General features: G+C 37.4%; 1 pseudogene across 1 annotated transcript; it reads right to left on the bottom strand.

Moving 5' to 3' along the window:
- Window positions 1–11,017: 11,017 nt before the first annotated feature.
- On the bottom strand, window positions 11,018–16,445 carry LOC103744075 (annotated as a pseudogene). Its single transcript, XR_001872749.1, has 4 exons — window positions 16,377–16,445; window positions 14,156–14,966; window positions 13,706–14,002; window positions 11,018–11,211 (listed from the first exon to the last, which is right to left on the bottom strand). The product of XR_001872749.1 is annotated as an abl interactor 1-like (transcript).
- Window positions 16,446–19,608: the final 3,163 nt, after the last annotated feature.

Here is a 19,608-nt window from a genome sequence, read left to right as displayed (position 1 = left end):
CCTAGCTACTTCCTCTCACTTTTCCACATTGAGATAACCATTGTTTGGGACATGCATTTGGGAAATGTATTATTTGAGCTAATGGTTATAAAATATAGGCAGGGTGCTGAACCCTAAACACACATACGTAAGAGACATCTTCATTATACTTCCGTCTCTTTTTGGTACTATTTGTTTGAGCATTTTGCTCTAACCCCATCATTAGTATTGTCCTCTTGTATCAGCTGTTTGCTCTGTTTCTGTTGTGCACTATTCAGGCCTGTGCTCCCCAACCTGATCATGAGTACTCTCACAGCTCTTCCTCCTTTTGGGCTGTCAATCACAATTTACTACTGGCAGGTTCCAATCTAACTCATCTTTATTTTGTCATGTGACCTTGGAGAGAATTCCTTATGTATAGGTATTTGGAGAAGTTTGCAGCATATGGCCAGATAGTAGTGGGATTTCAGGCAATATAATAGAATAAAACTTCTTGTCTTTCCAGAACTTCAGAATAAGTTTTAGGCTCCCCACATTAGATTTCTGGCAGACCCTTCATGTGGGGCTTTATTTTTTAACAATAAGTCAAAGAAATATCACCTAGTGATTAATTCAGGTTTTAATACACATGGGAAGAGATTACAAATGAAAAGAATAACAAATGAAGATAACAAATGAAAAGAATGCGTCTCTTCCTTGATTTGGATAACACTGGAAGTTAGAGAAATTAGTGAGATAAGGGGCTATTGATATTCTTAGGTTTTTAATGATTTCTAATTTAAGTGGGATCCCATTGTCGAATAATTAAAGAATACCGATATGTGATCCTTTCTTGAAGGGATAAAGACCAATAAACTTTACTTTTAATGTGGTTTTGATGAAACAATCCCATGATATTGGGGTTGCTCAGTCTTTACATAGAGGTTAATGGAAAGTACCCACATCACAAAGCCTTTGCTCCATTTTCTTTATTTTGCTTATATTAAAAAGAATTCTTATATAAAGTGAATCATCTAAAATTTTATAGATGAAAAGATTTGATGATTATACTGAATTCTGGAAACTTTCAGAGTATTTTAATGAATGCTTTGAGAATGTCATACAAAGTATTTTGATCATATTCATATGTCTGCTGCTCTCTTAGCTCACTAAGATCCAGCCCCTATCTCCCCATGACCCCAAACATTGCGGGTTTGTTTTTAAATAATTCAAGGAGTTCAATTTGTATTGCCCATACACTCATGGGTGTGGGGCATCCATCATTTTGTTTTGTTTTATGTATATTTTTATTGAATTTTTGTGCACTTCATAAAGAGCATTTAATCACTTTTACCTCTTCCCCCATCCAGAGTCCCCCATACCCTCCTCCCCCCCACAGATCTTAAACATTCTATCATATATGTCAAGACCTATCAGGTCAAGTTAGTGTTCTCAGATGTCCCTCAGTGAAAGTTCATCCACTGGGGTCTAATCAGACTATCTGTAGTATCTCCCTTAAAGAAGATCAACTCTCCCTTACCTGGAAGTTACCAGTTGTCAATAGTTCTTCAACTAAGGTTGTGGCTTGCTGCCCATTTCCCAAGTTCTATTCTGGGTTTTTTGTCTATTTGAGTTTGCATGGTTCTTAGGTTCACATGAACAAGGTCCAAGAGCCTGTAAGACTGTTTCTATATGGTCATGCACCTCCTCCCCTGGCTCTTACATTTTTTCCACCCTCTCTTCTGCAATGGTCCCTGACCCGTGGGTGGGTGAAGTTTCATACAGGAATCTTGTCCAGGGACCCACACTCTGCAGACTCTTATTCTCTATGCTTTGGTCATTAGTGATATTTTGTGTTCATTTCAATCCATTGCATGAGGGAGATTAACTGATGAATGTTGAGAGATGCATTAGAATTCTCTCTAGCCCTTGTTCCACTAAGTTCCATGATTCTTAGATGTAGACGTGTCATTTACAGTTGGACATCTCACAAACACTTTTTCTCTGTGTGTGACCGGTTTGGAACTCTGTAATAGTCTCTATCTGTTGCAAAAGAAACTTCTTCGATGATTGGTGACAGGCATACTTGGGGGTACTATAACTGGGGAGGGATGAAGGAGGGTTTAACAGGGAGAGAGGAGAGATAAACAATGCTTAACTGGTGTGAAAAACTAGAGGTAATATATTAGTTCAAAATCCTACTGAAAAATCAAATACTAAATAACTATACATGAGTCCATATGTATAGCTGAAGACTATGTAACAAGAAACAGTGCCAGGCAGGTGAAACCTTTCTTCGAGTTGTTAGCCAGGGTATCCCAAGAGACTCCACAAATTACACAGACTATTGCCACAGTCCTTGATTGCCTCCCGGAACTTGAAGGTAAGACCTTATTGCTGAAGACAGGATTTACTTCAGACACAAGACTTGGAGCAATGGAACTGGAACTGACCACCTCCCTGAAGGTTAGTTGTCATAGTTTCAGAGGACACTATGCAAGCTACTGTGGGAGAACAGTAATTGATGGTCCAACTCCAGCTTCAAAGTTTAATAACCACAACAATGACCAGCACAGCAAACTATATTGGTGCAGTAGTGGCACTTTTATCTTGGGGGTAATCAATAGCCAATAGCTACCTAATTTAACTTAATACCCACTCAGTGGGAGGGAACTTATGTGTGGTACTATAAACATAGCCAAATCCACATGACTGGAGACCTTAGAGAAAACCCCAAGGCTGTCACACCCCTAGACAAATATAATTTCATACTGTATGCTGAATATGTATTCTTTAAATATTTTATTATTTTTATTTTATGTGTATGAGTGTATTGCCTGCATGTATGTGAGTGCACCCATGTCGTGCATTGCCACAGAGGTCAGAAGAGGGGAGAGCTTTGGATTCCCATGGAACTGGAGGTAAGGACAGTTGGTAATTGCCATGTGGGTGCTGGGAAATGAACATGGGTCCTCTGCGAGAGAAGTCCTCTTAACCACTGAGCCATCTCTCCAGCCCCTGAATATGTATTCTTATATTTACACTAAAGTATGCCATCCAACTTTTAAGAGAAAAATGAAGTTTGACTGTCACTAGCCCTCATTGGAAACATTAGAATGAATATTCAGTTTGAATCCAAAGACATAACTCTGGGTAAATGAGCAGATTTAAAAAAAATTAATTTCATTTTCACATCAAAGTTTCTTGATTTTGCTTGGCTGGTCTTGCTAGTAACATCCTGCAAACATTCTTAAATATTGTTTGGACCAAACATAACCATCGATAATGTTTGGAGAATTTGAGCTGTGTTTGTGATTAGGTCAGTAACATGTGGAATCCACTGATCTGCATCCCCTTCATGAAACACAAACACATACACAGCAGCACAGCATCTGTTACCAACACTTCAAGAACCAGGCTGCTAAATTCTCAAATATCTTAATGGCTCCCAATCTCTTTTGTTGTTGTTGTTGTTTCTTTTTTTACTTAAAAAATGTATTGAGACTTTCATACATGTGTATAAGGTGTTTTGATCAAATCCACGCCCACTCCCTCCCCTACAAATCTTCCCATATCTCCCCATCACTTTTTCCTGAACAACTTCGTGTACTCTCTTTTTTTTTTTAATGGATCTTTTTGATACTCTAACATTCCCCCCTCTGAAAAGGTAACACTAAAAACTTCTAGGGATTAAATAAGAGCTCCCAAATCCTTTTGACATTTTTGGCCTTTGGAACAGAGTATGTTGCTAAAAAGCCCAAGGATATTTTGATTTTTAGCCAAGAAACTGACTACTTTTCTTGGGAGTTTTTACCCTAACTGCCTAGCCAATTCCTACCTCCTATTCTTATCACACCATCCTCTGAAGGGGTTACCCAAATTGCCAATAGGGAATCAGGACGCAGACCCCTCTGGCTTCCTCCATGATGAACAGGGATGCAGGGTGAGGCAATTGGGGTATCCCTTCAGTGGGTTGATCTAAAAGACTCCCAAATTGCATAACTTTTGACTGTAGGGAGAAAAGATAGTCCTTGACTGGTGCCTAGGAGGTGTGAAGACGAGGTAAAGGCATGAGTAGTTAGCATTACAAGTTCTAGACAGGGAACCAGAAAAAAGTCATTATCAGAGTCCATTGGGATTTCTTGAAAAGGGCTTCCAGAAGCATCCCTCCATTGGGTTCCTCCTCATTTTTCTTTTCTCTGCCAAGGCTGGACTCTAGAGTAATGTGCTCAGAATTTGTTTTCAGGCACTTTGATAGCTAATGGGGTGGTTAGAATCAGTGTCTGTTCCTTCACAAAGGCTTCTAGATAGGGGAGAAAACAAAATTTAGCAATCATTTTTTAACAATAGTGGGCTGTCTCCCTTAGCTACAGATGGACAGTACAGTGTTGAAGACCAAGATTTGAAGTCGAGAAGGCCTAAGCAAGTGATGGAGGTCTGTGTAGGTTTGTTATGATATATAAAGGATGAGACAAAAATCCTATACACATAATCTTAAAATTTCCAAGGTCATAGTTTAGTCAACTAGTTTAAGGAACAAAATATATTTCTAGTCAAGGTTATCTGAGAACATTTAGTTTTTGCCCAAGCTTTATCTAAATAGCACATGGTAATTAAAAGTACCAGACTAGTAGAACGAACCTTCTTGGATGTTTGACAGCCATAGTTTGAGACCTATACTAATCTGGTCAGAGAGACATAAAGTACATTTTTTATTCCTTCTCCTCCAAGGTTGACTATGTCCAGGGAACTATGGAGCATCTTTCAAAATGTCCTTTAACTGTGGTGAGTTACCTGTCCTCCTTTTCAGGGAGGCCATGGAGACCCCACCAAATGGACTTGAACCAGTGTCTAGTCTACAAAGAAGAGTGTCAACCCAGAGGAATCATTTCCTCCATGCTTCCAAGTGAAGCCAGACACGTTCGAGTAGGATCTTCAGATAGGAGGAACTGGTAAAAGAAAGGAGCCAGGGGCTCCTTCCAAGCCCATGTGACCCCTGAGGAATACATTTCAAACTACCTTAAGAGTAAAAATAAATTGATTTATTTGGACCAATTGTATGGTCTTAAACACCCAAAAGGAAAGTATAACCAAAGATAAAAGTGATCAGTATATTTATTTAAGAGTTCAAGGGGTTACACTTCCCAGACATTAAAATTAAGTCCACATAAAATGTTATTTAGGCAATTATTTCTCATTGATGAGTTTGTTTCTAATCAGAAAGTGCTGCTCAGATTTAAGACTCCAATCTCTTCTAAACTTGACATTTAATTGCATAACTTTACGATCAGATCTGATGAGAATTGTCAGTGTTGACTTACCTTACTGGTTGCTTGTATTATAAATACTGTGATATTTTAGATAACAAACAGGAAATCTGAAATGTTATGGCAGGGCTTCTCAAAACATTCTTGAATTCTTGTATCTCATTATGCAATGCGATATTCAGTTCTAGATTCCTGGAACATTCTAGACCCATTGAATCAGATTCTGGGAATTGGGGTGAGAAAAGCCTCATTTAATCTACATTCTTCTTTCAAGATTATTTTGTTCATGGGCGTTGGTAAAGCAGTTATCTGGGGTTTGAAAACAGTATACCCCAGTCCATTCTACTCTAAAATTAAGGTGAGGTTAAATGCTAAATTAATTTTAGGATTTCTCAACTCTTATTCTGCCACTCTTTGCTCATACAATTGTTAAATAAATGAATTTGCAGCTGTAGTGGGATTACCTCCACACTGGGGTTCTTAAGTAATGCATTGCCACTTAAATTAGTATGTAAACAGACTAACACCCTACCGTAAGAGCATTTTTTGTAACAAATAAATGATCTTCAGTCAATGAAGCAGCTGAGCCTCAGCTAGTTCCAGGCTGTCAACTGACCAGCTAGGCTGCCTCTAATTAAGGCAGTTGTGGAGTCATCACCAACAGAGCTATTTCTGTAGTTCACGTCCTGCTTTGTCTAGGATACTTCAAGTTCATTTTGCAGAGAAAAGGTCTCTGAACATCATCTGGTTTTGAATTCTGCTGTATTAGTAAACCATTCCTTGCTCAAAGACAGTGTTTAAAGACTTAATTCTATAGCTTAGTACAAACAAGACTCTGAAACTTTTCAAGTCATAGCATCTGTCTCTGAAAATGCATTAATAACTTTCATTTACATGGGCTTTTTCTTGGCATTTTTGACCCTGGAACATGGGATTTGCTTAGTCTGCAATAGTGAGGGAAACATATAAAGGAGGAAATGGCTCAAATTACTTTTCTTTAAAATCTTAATTTTCTATCTAATTTGAATGTAAGGAATAAGAAACATTAAAATAAGTCCTGTAGAAAACTTTTAAGTCAGTTTTCTCTACAGCCTTTCACAATGAAAATCTAGCACATTAACATAGTTTTAAATGTTCCTACAACATCTCCGACAGTTGTCAAATGCCATGAATTTGTTAATTAGTCATAATATAGTTAACAGATGGTAAAATTTAAATTTCCAGGGAAATATTTGTACAAGTCTATGTGGTTGCCTGGAATGATATATCAATCTTTTAAGTACATAAATATTCAAGCACTATTGTATGTGTACATGTTAGAGTTTTGTGATTTCAGCTGAAGTAAGAAATATCATTATGAAGTTGAAATGCAAATTTGTAAAATATTTTGGAGTTTACTTACTAACAGAATAGTACTAACAGAACATATTATCTCCTTCTCTGAGTAATAACCAGAAATTGTGTTTAAGATATTGGAACTGGTGATTGGATTGATGCTTTAGGTCTCTTCCTGTTTAAGTATTAATTCTTATTTTTCATTAAAATATATATTTCACTCCAAACTTGGATTTAGTAGGTTGTCAATGCACATTTTTCAGTTAACAAATGTACAATGTCTATCAGTATGTAAAGGAAAGGGTCTGGAGTGAGTGTTATTTTACGTTTTTAGTTAGCTTAAAAAGTAGCAGGTTTGCGTACGGGATTTTCATATATTTCATCACGGTTGATTCTTTCCACACTACTGCTTCTCCTTCACTTCTCTGTCACACCTTCCACACTGTGCCTTTCATCCTCAGAATCCCCCTTCCACTTCCTTGTATTGTCTGTTTCTGTTTATTTTACTGTCTGCTTAAACATCTAGCAATATGAATAGTTTCTGGAACCTTGTTTAATGTCAGATAATTAGACAATGTCAAGAGAGCTCCAAGACAGTGATACGTGACTTGTCGTTAGAGGACAATCTTGTGGCAACAAATAGAAGCTATAGAGAAATCTCTCACTTCTTCCCCTTAGAAGTTATTAAGGAAGCTTAATTAAGGCATACTGCCTTTGGTTGTAGTATGTGTGATATACAAAATAGGCTATGCTCCTTGCAAATTACAGGATTTTTCCATATAAGATTTGAAAATACTATCCTCTGAGAATAAAGTATCACAGTGTCAAGCTTTTCACTAGGGCATTCTTTTTGTATCTACCTCTTAATGATACAATTTTCTGAAAAGTAAAGGATAAAGCCTAACCTTGTACAAGTATTATCCTTATATAGTGCACAGTTCTAAACAGAACATGTGACTACTGTAAGGCATATGTGTCATAACAAGAACAAATGGTTGAAATTTGTTTGCCTATACTGATACTGTGTGACTTGCAATGGGGTGCCGTCCTAACACACCCACAATAAGTTGAAAGTATCATTACATGAAGATTAAAAGCAGACGCCTACCAAGCATCACAGCTTAGGAACACAGCACACAGTAGCAAAGCATTCATTTATCCTTGTGATCTTGGGGATGACTGGAACTTGCATTCTGCCCCTAATGCCCTCCAGCTCCCTGGATTATTCTACAGCATGTTATTGGATTGGATAAAAGGTCAAAATTTAAATGGTTTCTACTAAATACATTTCATTTTCATAGTGTTACAATGTTCAAAAATCATAAATGAAACCATCATAAGCTGAGGAACACTTGTATATTATATTTTTCTTCCAGCAAGTACAGAAGGGAAGAAGAGCAGTTAGTGAGAAATCCTAAGAAATGTTCTTTCCTTGAGAAATAATGCACTATACCTTAAGAAATAAACCAAATGGAGCAGTTTTAGGTTTTCCTGGGCTATTTAGTTGAACCTCTTGAATCTGTTGTTTGTTTCCTTCTGGACTATTATTGATGTACCTGTTCTAAAGCGAACTATTAAGGTAACTTAGAGATGTGGACATGGGTAATTCAATCATAAGACATGGTGGTGCTCTTAGGGATTAACAAAAGAAAACAGAAATTATCTAACTTTAATGAGGAGAGACAGGGGTTGATGAAGCAGGAACGTTCATAAAGTGTGGATCATGCAAGAGGGATCATTCCATAAGAACTGTAAATATTTAGTGCATCCCCAACACAAAAAGACACACATAATCAGTGAAGAAGAGAGGGAACAAACAGTCTCAATCTCCTGCTTTCAAATTCCCACTAGTGCCACTCGGTCTTTAAATGCTAGAAAGGAATCCTCAATGACACCTTCTGTAGAGGTCAATATCCCAAGGTGCAGACCAGGTGACAAAGTCAGAATGTGTAAGGTAAAGAGATCATTGCCAGCAAATGGGAAGCAAAAATAAGATGACCAGAATCAACCTCTTCCTTCTTTTTTGTTTTTTTAAACTAACAGTTAATTTCTTTGTGATGAGAAGAACAGAAGAACAAAGAGAGTGCTCAGACCATCCAGAGCTAACACATTGTCTGTTATAAACAGACTTTTGACACGACTTGATAGTGATGACTCTTGGTAAGTAAGTTACACTTTAAGTGTTTGAACTTTAATCAGAGTAGTCTGTGCTAGGATATTTTGGTGATAATAAACAGATGGGAGTTTCTCTTTCCTTGATGTCTTGTCCTTTATTAATGCTGTAGAAGATAGTTTGTCAAATGATACATTACTTTATCTGTTTTTGACAACTGTGATCCTCTATTTCAGTGTATGTTATGACTACTGTTCCTAGAAACAAAGGAAGAAAAATTATTAAGCCATTAAAAAACCTTTGAATATTCATAACAATATGCCTGTGCACAATAATTTAGAACAGAAAGCCACTATCAGATGAATCAGTGAAACATTTTGCATTTTTCTTCCTTTAGCCTTATTCAGTCAGTTTTGAGGCAAGTACTTATAGTTAATCTTCATTATTGCTAAATTATTTTTTGCTTTGGAATGTCAACTAGCAAAAGTGTACAGACTATGGGGAACTGTCCACATCAAAATTAGCACTTGAACAAATAAAGTGTTTCACATGTTCTATATTAATCATGGATTAAGAGGGAGTTGGAAACACAATGGGTTCAGGACATGCACAAATTCTTCTTAATCAGAAATATGCTGGAGGAACACTTTTTAAGAAAAAGAATATCAATTCATAGCAAACTTCCTAAACACAATGACAGAAGAACATGCCAGAAGAATGTTAGAATTTTATGGGTTTATAATATGACAGCTTGGCCAAAAGAAGCTACAGTTGTAATTTCTCAGACTAACATTGACAACATCTAAAACGAATCAACAAAAATTAATGACCAGAAAAGTTTAATATGTAGCATATTGAAAATTTTAATTATGTATCTAATATAAATGCAAGTAAGAAAGCCAATTAGGGGGCTGCTCTTGCAGAGGAACCAGGTTCAATTCTCAGCACCCACATGAGGGCTAAAAACTAGTTCCACGGGGATTCAGTGCCTTCTTCTGTCCTCTGTGGGCCTTGCACGATGTAGGTACACTTAAATACTTGCAGGCAATACACTCATATGCATAAAGTCAAATACAAATAATTAATAAACTAATAAAAATTGTTGATTAGAAACAATGAAGTGAAGATTTCATGGTGCTAATTTGCCAATTAAAATATTAGGATGCTAGTTATTTTGTATACTGAAAATTATAGTGTTAAAAGTTTATTTATTTATTGTTTTTATTTTTGCTTAATTTTAATATTTTGAGATGAGGTGCCACCTTGGATAGTCTGAAACTTGACATGTGGGTCAGTCTGGCTTCAAATGCACAGAGATATACATGCCTCTGCTCCTGAGGACTGGGATCAAAGATGTGTACCATGACACCTAGCTTAAAGATTTTTTTTTTCATTTAGTTTGGAAGCTTTATTTTCAATACTGTAGTTAACATACAAATACATTTTAATGTCAATATTTTGTGTTTCTTGTCAATAACAAATTCTAGAATGTATCATGAATTCTGGGTAATAGAAAATATGTAAAGAACCATTGAGATGGATTAGTGGGTAGGGATCCTCACTGCCACGCTTAAGTACTTGAGTTCAATACCCAGAAACCATATGGTTGAAGAAGAGAGTGGACTCCCACAAGTTTTCCTCTGACCTCCACATCTGTGCCTTAATGTATGCCTACCCAATACACTCATCACTGCCCTATATTAATGAAATAAATGTAAAAAAGAGAGAATACTTAAAAATATGAGAATAAATATATACATATGTTGAATATAAGACATTGTCAGAGATGAATGGTGTCATAAATTTATAATTTTTCATGCTGCATTTTGAAACAAAAACAGGTGACAGTGATATTGGGTGGCTTTTTCTTTTATAAAATGTTATTAATTAATTGATTGATTGATTGATTTTTATTTCATACGTATGAGTGTTTTGTTTGTGTGTATGCAAGTATACCAGTGTCATGCAATGCTCCCAGACGGTATCAGATCTCTTGGAACTGGAGTTATGGATGGATGTTAGCCACCATATGAATGATGGGAACTAAACCTAGGTCCTCTGCAAGAGCAGCCAGTACTCTTAACCACTGAGCCATCTCTCTAGCCCTAGGGTGACCTTTGCTTTTATAGAACTTATTAACACAACATACCTCTAGAACAACTAGTCATAGTATGGTTTCCATTTGGAAAAATGAAAACTCAGTAGAAAATTTTCTTCTGTTAGAAACATGTTAGTATCTGAACAATTCCAATAATATCCAAAACTTAGGTTATCACAATTTAAACAAACTGAAGTTTGTTTATCTACATTAATCAAAATGTCAAAGATCAAGGGAGCTCCTCATTTACTTGATTAAGCTTAAAGGGGTGACAGGATTTCTCACATTCACACGAGCTTCAGCAGTGCTAGTTCTCCCACTGCATTCAGGAGAGAAAAGTGAGAGGAAGAACAGCACCCAGCCAGTTACTCCGGTGCCCTTTGATTCAGAGTGAAAAAGTTTTCTCAGAGCTCTCTGCACCAAATCTGGCACAATTTCAACTGGAAAATTGGGTTATTTAGATAAATTTTAATATAAGTGAGAATAAAAATGCTGGAAAATGCATAAAATCTGGTCTGTCACATTGAAGCAAGAGTGATTCAGTTCTGGGGTCTGGGTTTTTCTTTAATTGAAAGCATTTTCAGTCTTCTACATATGCCTTCCTGTTATGCACTTTTTAAATCCCAATAGAACCCTAGGTACATTCATTTGTTCAGTGCTTAAACCAAATAATCCAACCAAGGGATAAGTATGATATGGTGAAGTAGACACAAGCATAGATATCAGGACACCTGCATTCTGGTCTTAACTGTTTAACTATCCAAGCACTTAAAATTAGCATTATTTGATCAAGATGCTGCTGACTTCAGAGAGCCTCATCTCAACTGACTAGCATCCATAGTGCTGGAAAGCGCTATGCTTGCTATCAGAAGGAGAAAAATAATCATTATCCCTACCCAACTGTGAATCCTGTGAACTGTAATAACAACTGGCCTGGCAAGATATGACCACTGGGCAATCGTGGCATAAATATTATGGGTGCAACCATCTGCTCTGCAATGGGTGAACCATTGCTTCATAAAATAGAGTCCATCCATACCTGACATTGATATCAGGCTTAGGAACCTGAGGCTTAAAAAGAACACAGGGAGCAGGGGAGAATCTAATACTATTCTATTAAATAGCTTTGTATTAAATGGACCCCTAATGACTTATTGTTATGCTCATAGACTAATGAATTTCTCAGGTCTCACCAGAGAGATTTCTTTATGCAACAGATTGTGATTAAAATAGAAAAACACAACTGGTCAATGTGCAGTGAATGAAAATGTGTGTGTTTCTATATAACTAAAATAATAAATTCTGTGATTAGAGAGATTCTTGGTTGGTAAATTACTTACTTCAAGAGTACAAGGACTTGAGTTCCATCCCCAGAACCCACACCAAAAAACAAAACAAAACAAATAAACAAAAAAAACTGGGCATGCTTTGTATATGCTTATCATCCCAGAACTGGGGAGACAGAGACAAATGGATTCATGGAGCTCTCTGGCCAGACAGCCTAAACCAGTGAGTTACAGGCCATTGACAACCTCTGTCTCAAAAGGAACAAAGGTGACCAGCATCTCAGCAATGACATGGAAAGTTGTCCTCTGGCTCCCACATGCATGCACACCTGTGTACAAAGGACCATCAACACCCACAACAATAAGTTAATACCAACATACCTTCCCTATCTTTGGCTCCCACATTCTTTCTATTCCCTCATCCTTATTGTCCACTGCGGCTTGAAGAGAGTGATGTAAATGTTTTGTTTAGGGTCTATCACTCCACAATCACTAATTCTCTGCACTTTGACCAGTTGTGACTCTCTGCATTAAGTGACAATCTCTTGTAAAAAACAGCTTCTTTGAAAAAGGCTAAGAGGAACACTACTCTTGAGTATACACATAAGTATTTAAAAGGCAGTTTGATACTCTGTCCATTTAGCAAAATAACAGTAGTGGAATTTCCCTTATGGCCTGATCTTTCTGGCCAAGGGTCTTGCCCAGGTTTATAGTGCTATCCTGGAATGAGTTCTGTGGAACAGGCCTCAAATCCAATAAAAAATTGTACTTGTGTATATATCTTACAAGGCAGGTGGTTATTGTAACTTGTGAGCTCTATAGCTGAGTATGACCATTGATGACTTTTCTGTCACCAGCTTGTATAGCACCTTCTGGCTGTGTCAAAACTAGCCATCAAGGAAGAAATTTTCAGCACAGATCCAGGTTGATTTCTTTCTCTCTCTCTCTCTTTCTTTCTTCCTTTCTCTCTCTCTCTCTTTCTTTCCTTTTTTGTTCACTTATATACTTAGGAATAGAAAATTTATAATGTAAATTTCACTCATTAAAAAGACCTAGGTACAAATTGCAACATTACAGATAATCCTTTGTTTCACATGGAGACCATAAAGATTCAAGTAAGTATGGATACTCAGGTCAGTGTTATACAAATTGAAAGCATTTTGGAATCATTAAGTATATTTCAATACATAAAATTATATGAATGCTTTAAACACAATATCTTTTTACAATGAAAATTTAAACAAAAAATATGACCATCATCAGCAGTTAAGTATTCTTATTTTAATACTAGTCTGACACAGTGTTAGTAACCATGCTACACTGAAGCATGTAATGGTACATTGCTGAGTCATGATTTTTTAAATATAGCATCCCATATACCAAGAATATTTAGGCTGGTCATAAGTTATCAATGTGTAAGTACAGAAGCATAATCAATTATAGGAAGCCTCTTACATAAACTGGTATTCAACAGTATACAACTGTCTCAGATTTATGCTTACAGGTAGACATTCAAATATACCAAACAGCATGACCTAAGAATATTAACCATATAGTTCCACAGTATGACTGAGTCATAAGAACCTATGTGAAAAGAAAAGAAAGAAAGAAAGAGAAAGAAAGAAAAAAGAAAAGAGAAAAAAATAACCCTTATCAGTTTAGTGCATGATTGAGTCAACATAGTTCCCAGGGAAGAGTCCAGTCATGTGATTACAGTCTCCTTCAAATCAGCAGTCCTCATTCTTCTTTATAGCAGAGATGATTGCACCCTCCTTAAATGACGGCTCATTATCCTTGTGTTTTGAGTAGTAGTATATTGCAACAACTTTCTCAATATAGTTCTTGAGGGCCCATGCTGGATCCCCATCTGCGTAGGGATCACTGTACTGAACTATAGCAGCTTCCTCATCTTCATAATCCACACGCGGAGGTGCTGGTGGAGGTGAGAGTCATCAAACATGTCCTGGTGGCAGAGTTGAGATCAGCTTTTGAATTCTGAGTCTAGCGTGGACCTCCATCAACATGAGGCTGAGCAGAAAATTGGGCAGTCACAGAGGGTGTTCATCTGTATCCACCAGAAGATGTCCAAGAAATGGGAGAGTTGTGTCAAGAAATCTCTCTGGTTCTTCTGCCATAGTGGGAACCAGGAGCTGAGTCAGGGGCTGGACCGACAGTGGTGGGGGAGATGGAGTCACAGCAATGGAAACACCAATGCTACTGCGGCCACTGTTGTCTCGACTCCCACTTCCTCCACTGCTTCCACTATGTGTCCCGGGGCTCTGACTTAAAGAACCCATCCTGCTTGCACTATGCTTGACTTCCAAGCTTGTGGGACTAGTTGTGTAGTCACTAGGAACTGTTGGGGGTTTAACAGGTTCTAGGGTTTTATAAGGAATATTCTGTACCACAGTCTTCAACCTAACAGAGGAGGACTCAATGACTTCTGAGTAGGAGAATTTGGTTTCAACAACGTGCTGGTTCTTGCAGGCTGGTTATTTCCAAGCTTAATTCCATGGCCCACTTCATCCAGAACTGCATAGTTAGTAGGCTTCTGAATGTACTTTACAGGGTGCTCCATATTTGCAGGTGCTATTATTTTGTAATTTCTAGGTGTACTCTTATTTGTTGTAAAAACACCAGTCTCTCTTCCAGTCACTTTTTCTTCATGAATACCCACAGTCTGTGAGATGGAATTGATGGAATTGATGGAATTTGTTTCTCCGAAGCTGAGAGGCTTGGACGTCCAGCAATGAGAACTTTGTAAGCCAGTGTGTTTATTTGACAAGCAACACTAGCTAGATTTGGTTGTATACACTTTGGTCTCTTCTAGAGTTTTTTCTCTTTTCTGTAGCCCGTACATAGTTGTTTTCACAGTAGCTTGCCACCCGGGTCAGGTTCTGGTTAACTCTCTATCAGAGCCTTCTTGCCAGACAGGAGCTTCTCCCCGGTAACATCTGCAGCTCTGCCATTTTCCACCCCTTTGCATCACTTCTTCTCACGTTAAAGAAACAGAGGCAGCAGAGACCTCTGAGTACCCAAGTGCCTCACAGCCCAGGGTACCAGCCGCCTTAACTCGCTCCTACCATGTATTATGTCCAGGTTGATTTCTTAATTACTTGCAACACTAGTGTGTGGTGTCTTCTGCAAGTGGGTATCTATGGTCATTGTACTCATGACCTCAATGCAGTTGTGGTTACCTACACAAGACCTGTAAGAGACTGAGTTCATCACCACATCATCACATATGAGGGAGTGCTTATGAGGTACAAACCCTCACTGAGAGACTAAAAGCAGTTAATGGGTGTTGGGGACCTGGCATCATTTTCTTTAGTGGTGTAGCCAGTGATAAGTTGCCCATGTTCCAGTAAATAGTCTTGCACTTCCAGCCAGCATCCATGCAAGTGACCATAATTAAACTCAGTGGACTAAAAAAAGACATCAAATATAACGGGCTTGTGAGAAGAAGAAGGATTTCAACTGGAGAGAGAGAACTATGAGAGAGTGAAATGGATCTGTAAATGTCCAAAATTCAATATTTGTGTATGAAATTATCAAAGACTTAAAAATTAAGTAAAAATAAACTGAAATTAAATTTTAGATGTTTCGATATAAGAAGTAAATAGGTGTTATGCAAATAAGATGATACATGTGTTAATTGACTTGTTTGAATCATTCCATAGAGTATGAACATGTCAAAATGTTATGGTTTGTCTATTAAAATAACAGTGATAATACAAAAATCAGGAAAATGCACAGAACCCAAACCTTCCTAAGAATAAATGGTCTTCCTTGTATACCAATGAGCTTTGACCTCTATAATTTTGCTAGATATTATTGACGATTCACAAAGTTGTTGACAATTAAATTTTCCTTGAAATTTTCTTTCCCTTGGAAATAAATGTTTTGTGTATTATATCGCTTTAGTGCATTTAGGGAAGAATGCATCACTCCTCTCTCCACATTCTTCTGTGCATTTTCCTCAAAGGACAATGCTTATCTGGAGTGCGGCCTGCTGTGCCTTCTGTTCTCCAGTGATCCATAAAGACCTTTATGATAATCTACGTCATTGGCTTTCTATCTTTGGTCCTGACTACTGTTGTGTTCTGTACAGCTCAGCAAATTCATATAAGCAAGTCATCATGTGCTTTAGTAAATATATATATATTCCTTTAATATTCTTTTGTTTCCTCTTCTGTCAATAATTCCGTATGTTTTTATGGATATTTTCCTTTACACATTTAATAACCCTCTAGCTCTTCATTATTTCTACTCCTCAGCATCTCAATCAAACAGAAATAGCTTCCACTATAAAAACTCACCTTCCACCTGCTGTATACCCTTTCTGTGTCCCACAGTGTTCTCTGTTTCTCCAGCTTCAAAGTCTGCATTGTCTGAGACACAGTAAGAACTCATTAAAGAAACCATATAAGACAATACTTTAAAACACACTCCCAGATTTTAATATTACCACTTCTACATTAAATTAATTTAATGTTCCCTCATAACATCCTTTGAACTGGAGTTTTCTCTATTTCCACTGTGAGATATACATCGACTATACTGAAAAAAATAATATGTAATTCATAGCCTTTAGTTTCTCCAACTTTTAAAACTGTTGATAGGTTATTACAAGTCTCACACAGTTATCACCAATATTTTCCCTAGGTGAAAAGCTGTTCTTTGATCATTCTGCTACATTTCCTCATGTCCTGGATTCAATATGTATTTCTGTTCCCACCTCTACTCATCTTGTTCAAGCTATAGTTGTATAGTTGAATAGATGGAGCTATTTTTCTCTGCCTTATTTATGCATTTATACCCAATACACCCCTGTTTTTGTCATCTGATCTCTGCAAATCCAATTATCTTTGCCCTCAAACCTAGGTTAAAAATGTCATAGTCAGCATTTTATACATTGTCATTATTGTGCTTATAGAATCATGGCTCTTTACATATATCTAACCTATTTGTGCAGATGTAAGTTCTTTGTATTTCAATTTTACCTTAATACATCTTTTTTAAAAAGTACTTCATCAAGTACTTTTAAAAAGTGCTGTTTAAAAAAGTACTTCAAAATTTCCCTGACCTTTTTTGTTAGAGGCAATTTTATTCTTCCTCAACCTCAATGGCACATTGAATTTGCAACAGTAGCATACATAGAAATGCTTATCGTGAGCCAGGTATGGGTATGATGATACCTTCCTTTAATCCCGGCAAAGGCAGGCAGACCTCTGTGAGAATGAGACCAGCCTGGTCTACATAGCAAGTGAGTTCTAGGCCAGCTGGTGCTATAGGGAGATGCTGTCTAAAAAAATGCTTATAATTTAATTATTCTATTGATTTACTTAAAAATTATATGTCAATTGCTGTGGGCATGGTTGTGTATACCTTTAATCCCAGCACTTGGGAGGCAGAGGCAGGTGGATCTGTGAGACCACCAGCCTGGTCAACATGGTGAGTTCCAGGCCATCTGGGGCTACTGGTAGACCCTGTCTCATAAAGACCAAAAAACAAAACAAAACAAAACAAAAACCCCAAACCAAAAACAAAACCCCTCCCCAAACACAAAACTTCTGTGTTGAACACTTGTTATATATAAGGCAACAATAAGTTTATGATGATGAGAAAGATTCAGAGTCTTGGTCACATAGGATTCACAAGTCAGTGGGAGAGAGGCACTGGAACTGTCAGAAGCTCTCTGAATAATAAATACTACTAAGAAGTATGGAGAATATTGGTCTTCAAGAAGTCACTTCTGTGTTAGTGCATAAAGGATGAATAAATGTAAGAATTTGCTCTCAGACACTTTGGTCCTTGTACACATGAGAACTGATGCTTTTTCTTTCGCCTCCTGTAGCCTCTGACTGATTCTCACTTGATAAAGAAGAACTACCTGTTGGTTGAGGGCATCTAAATATTACCCTGGCACCTAGCCCATCACCTTGAAGTCCATCTCTTTGGAGGAACATTTGAGGGGTAGGCCGAAATGAACATATGGCTGCCAGCGTACATAAGAACTTCCTTACACTACAGCATAGGCACGTGTTTCTACTTAGCTGTGTCATTTCCTCTGTTGTTGAAGTTGATGGTAAACTCATGCTGTGTTCCAGAAAACCAATCCATCTTAGCTGACACATCTGGGGTGAAGTATAATAACAAAGACAACACCTTCAGTCATCAGTTCAAAGGAAATTTTCTTCATGAAGCTAAAGCAGCTGGTATTTCAGTGTCTGCCATACAATCAAACGTCCTTGTCAGTGAAATACAGTAACGTCACAATGTAGTAGGTTCCTGCAGCTTCCTAAATGCCACTGTCTTCATTTGCACTGATCTCATAGAGGTATGGCTTTCTCTTATGTAAGGCAGTTGATACAAACACAGTCACTGCGGTTCTTAAATGTCATCACTAAACACCCATTGCTGAGAAATGGCTCAATAGGTTGCCCTGATAAAGAGGACTTATCCATCCTAGTATCTAAATTCAGAAATGGAAACCAAATAGGTTTTTTTCCATTTCAATAGCATACTTGTATTAATAGGTAGCAGCTGCCTGGAGTACACTTTGGAGGATTGAAGTTTGTGCTAGGCTCAATAAAACAAGGATATCTAACTCTCTTCAAGCCTTCAGCCACTTCATTTCCTTGCTTTAAACTTAAAAGACTATCCTTCCCTAACTTCCCATTTTTGCAATGTCATTTCAATATCTCAGACTCTAGCATCATTTAATCCCATATTCCAAGTAAGACTTTTAATAATCCATCACTCTAACTGCTTTCTTACTTCATTTCCTTTTGCTCTTTATTCCTTTATCAATCCTCACTCTAAATTCTGAAGGAAATACATGCAGTCGTTGTCTGGCTCAGCCAAGCTGTGGTCACCTATGCATTGTTGATCTAGATATAAGAAAATTTCCATGACTCAAAAAGTTAAAATCAAGTTTAAATCAATTATGACAGGGTACCCAGCAGCATTAGTATAGTGCACACGGTGTCATTCTACAGTCTCATGAAAACACATGCATAAATAAAGCAAAGAACAAGTGGTCAAAGTCTATAGCTGCTTGATGTGCACATGTGCTCTATGCCTCATAGTGTATGGCAATATGGTACTGATGAGTTGATGTGATACCCTCATTAAATCCATCAAGGAATTCTTCCTGGAACTTATGGGTTAGTATGAGAACTTCCAGAGATATATACATAATTGAATGCATTTGAAAATTTCTTAGACCATTTGGATCAAAATTCCTAGACACTTTTGATTTTCTTTACACAGAGTAAGGGATTAAACAATTTGAATTTCCAAATATCTCTCCCTTTATATTTAATATGGGCTATAAATTTATTCTCCATAGTAGTCAGACCTTTCCATTTTGAGCTGTATTGTTTGTGTGTGTGTGTGTGTGTGTGTGTGTGTGTGTGTGTGTGTGTGTGTACCTGCTTGTGTGAATGTGGTGGGTGGGCATGTATAAGTGAGAGAAAGAGAGATAGTGACAGAGAAAGAGAGAGGGGAAGAGAGAGAATGTTCCTGTTTCCAGTAAAATTTCTGTAG

This window comes from Nannospalax galili, unplaced genomic scaffold (assembly GCF_000622305.1).
Source record: "Nannospalax galili isolate Female #2095 unplaced genomic scaffold, S.galili_v1.0 scaffold161, whole genome shotgun sequence".
In the NCBI taxonomy this organism is placed as follows: Eukaryota; Metazoa; Chordata; class Mammalia; order Rodentia; family Spalacidae; genus Nannospalax; species Nannospalax galili.
This window is presented reverse-complemented; position numbering and strand designations above follow the sequence as displayed.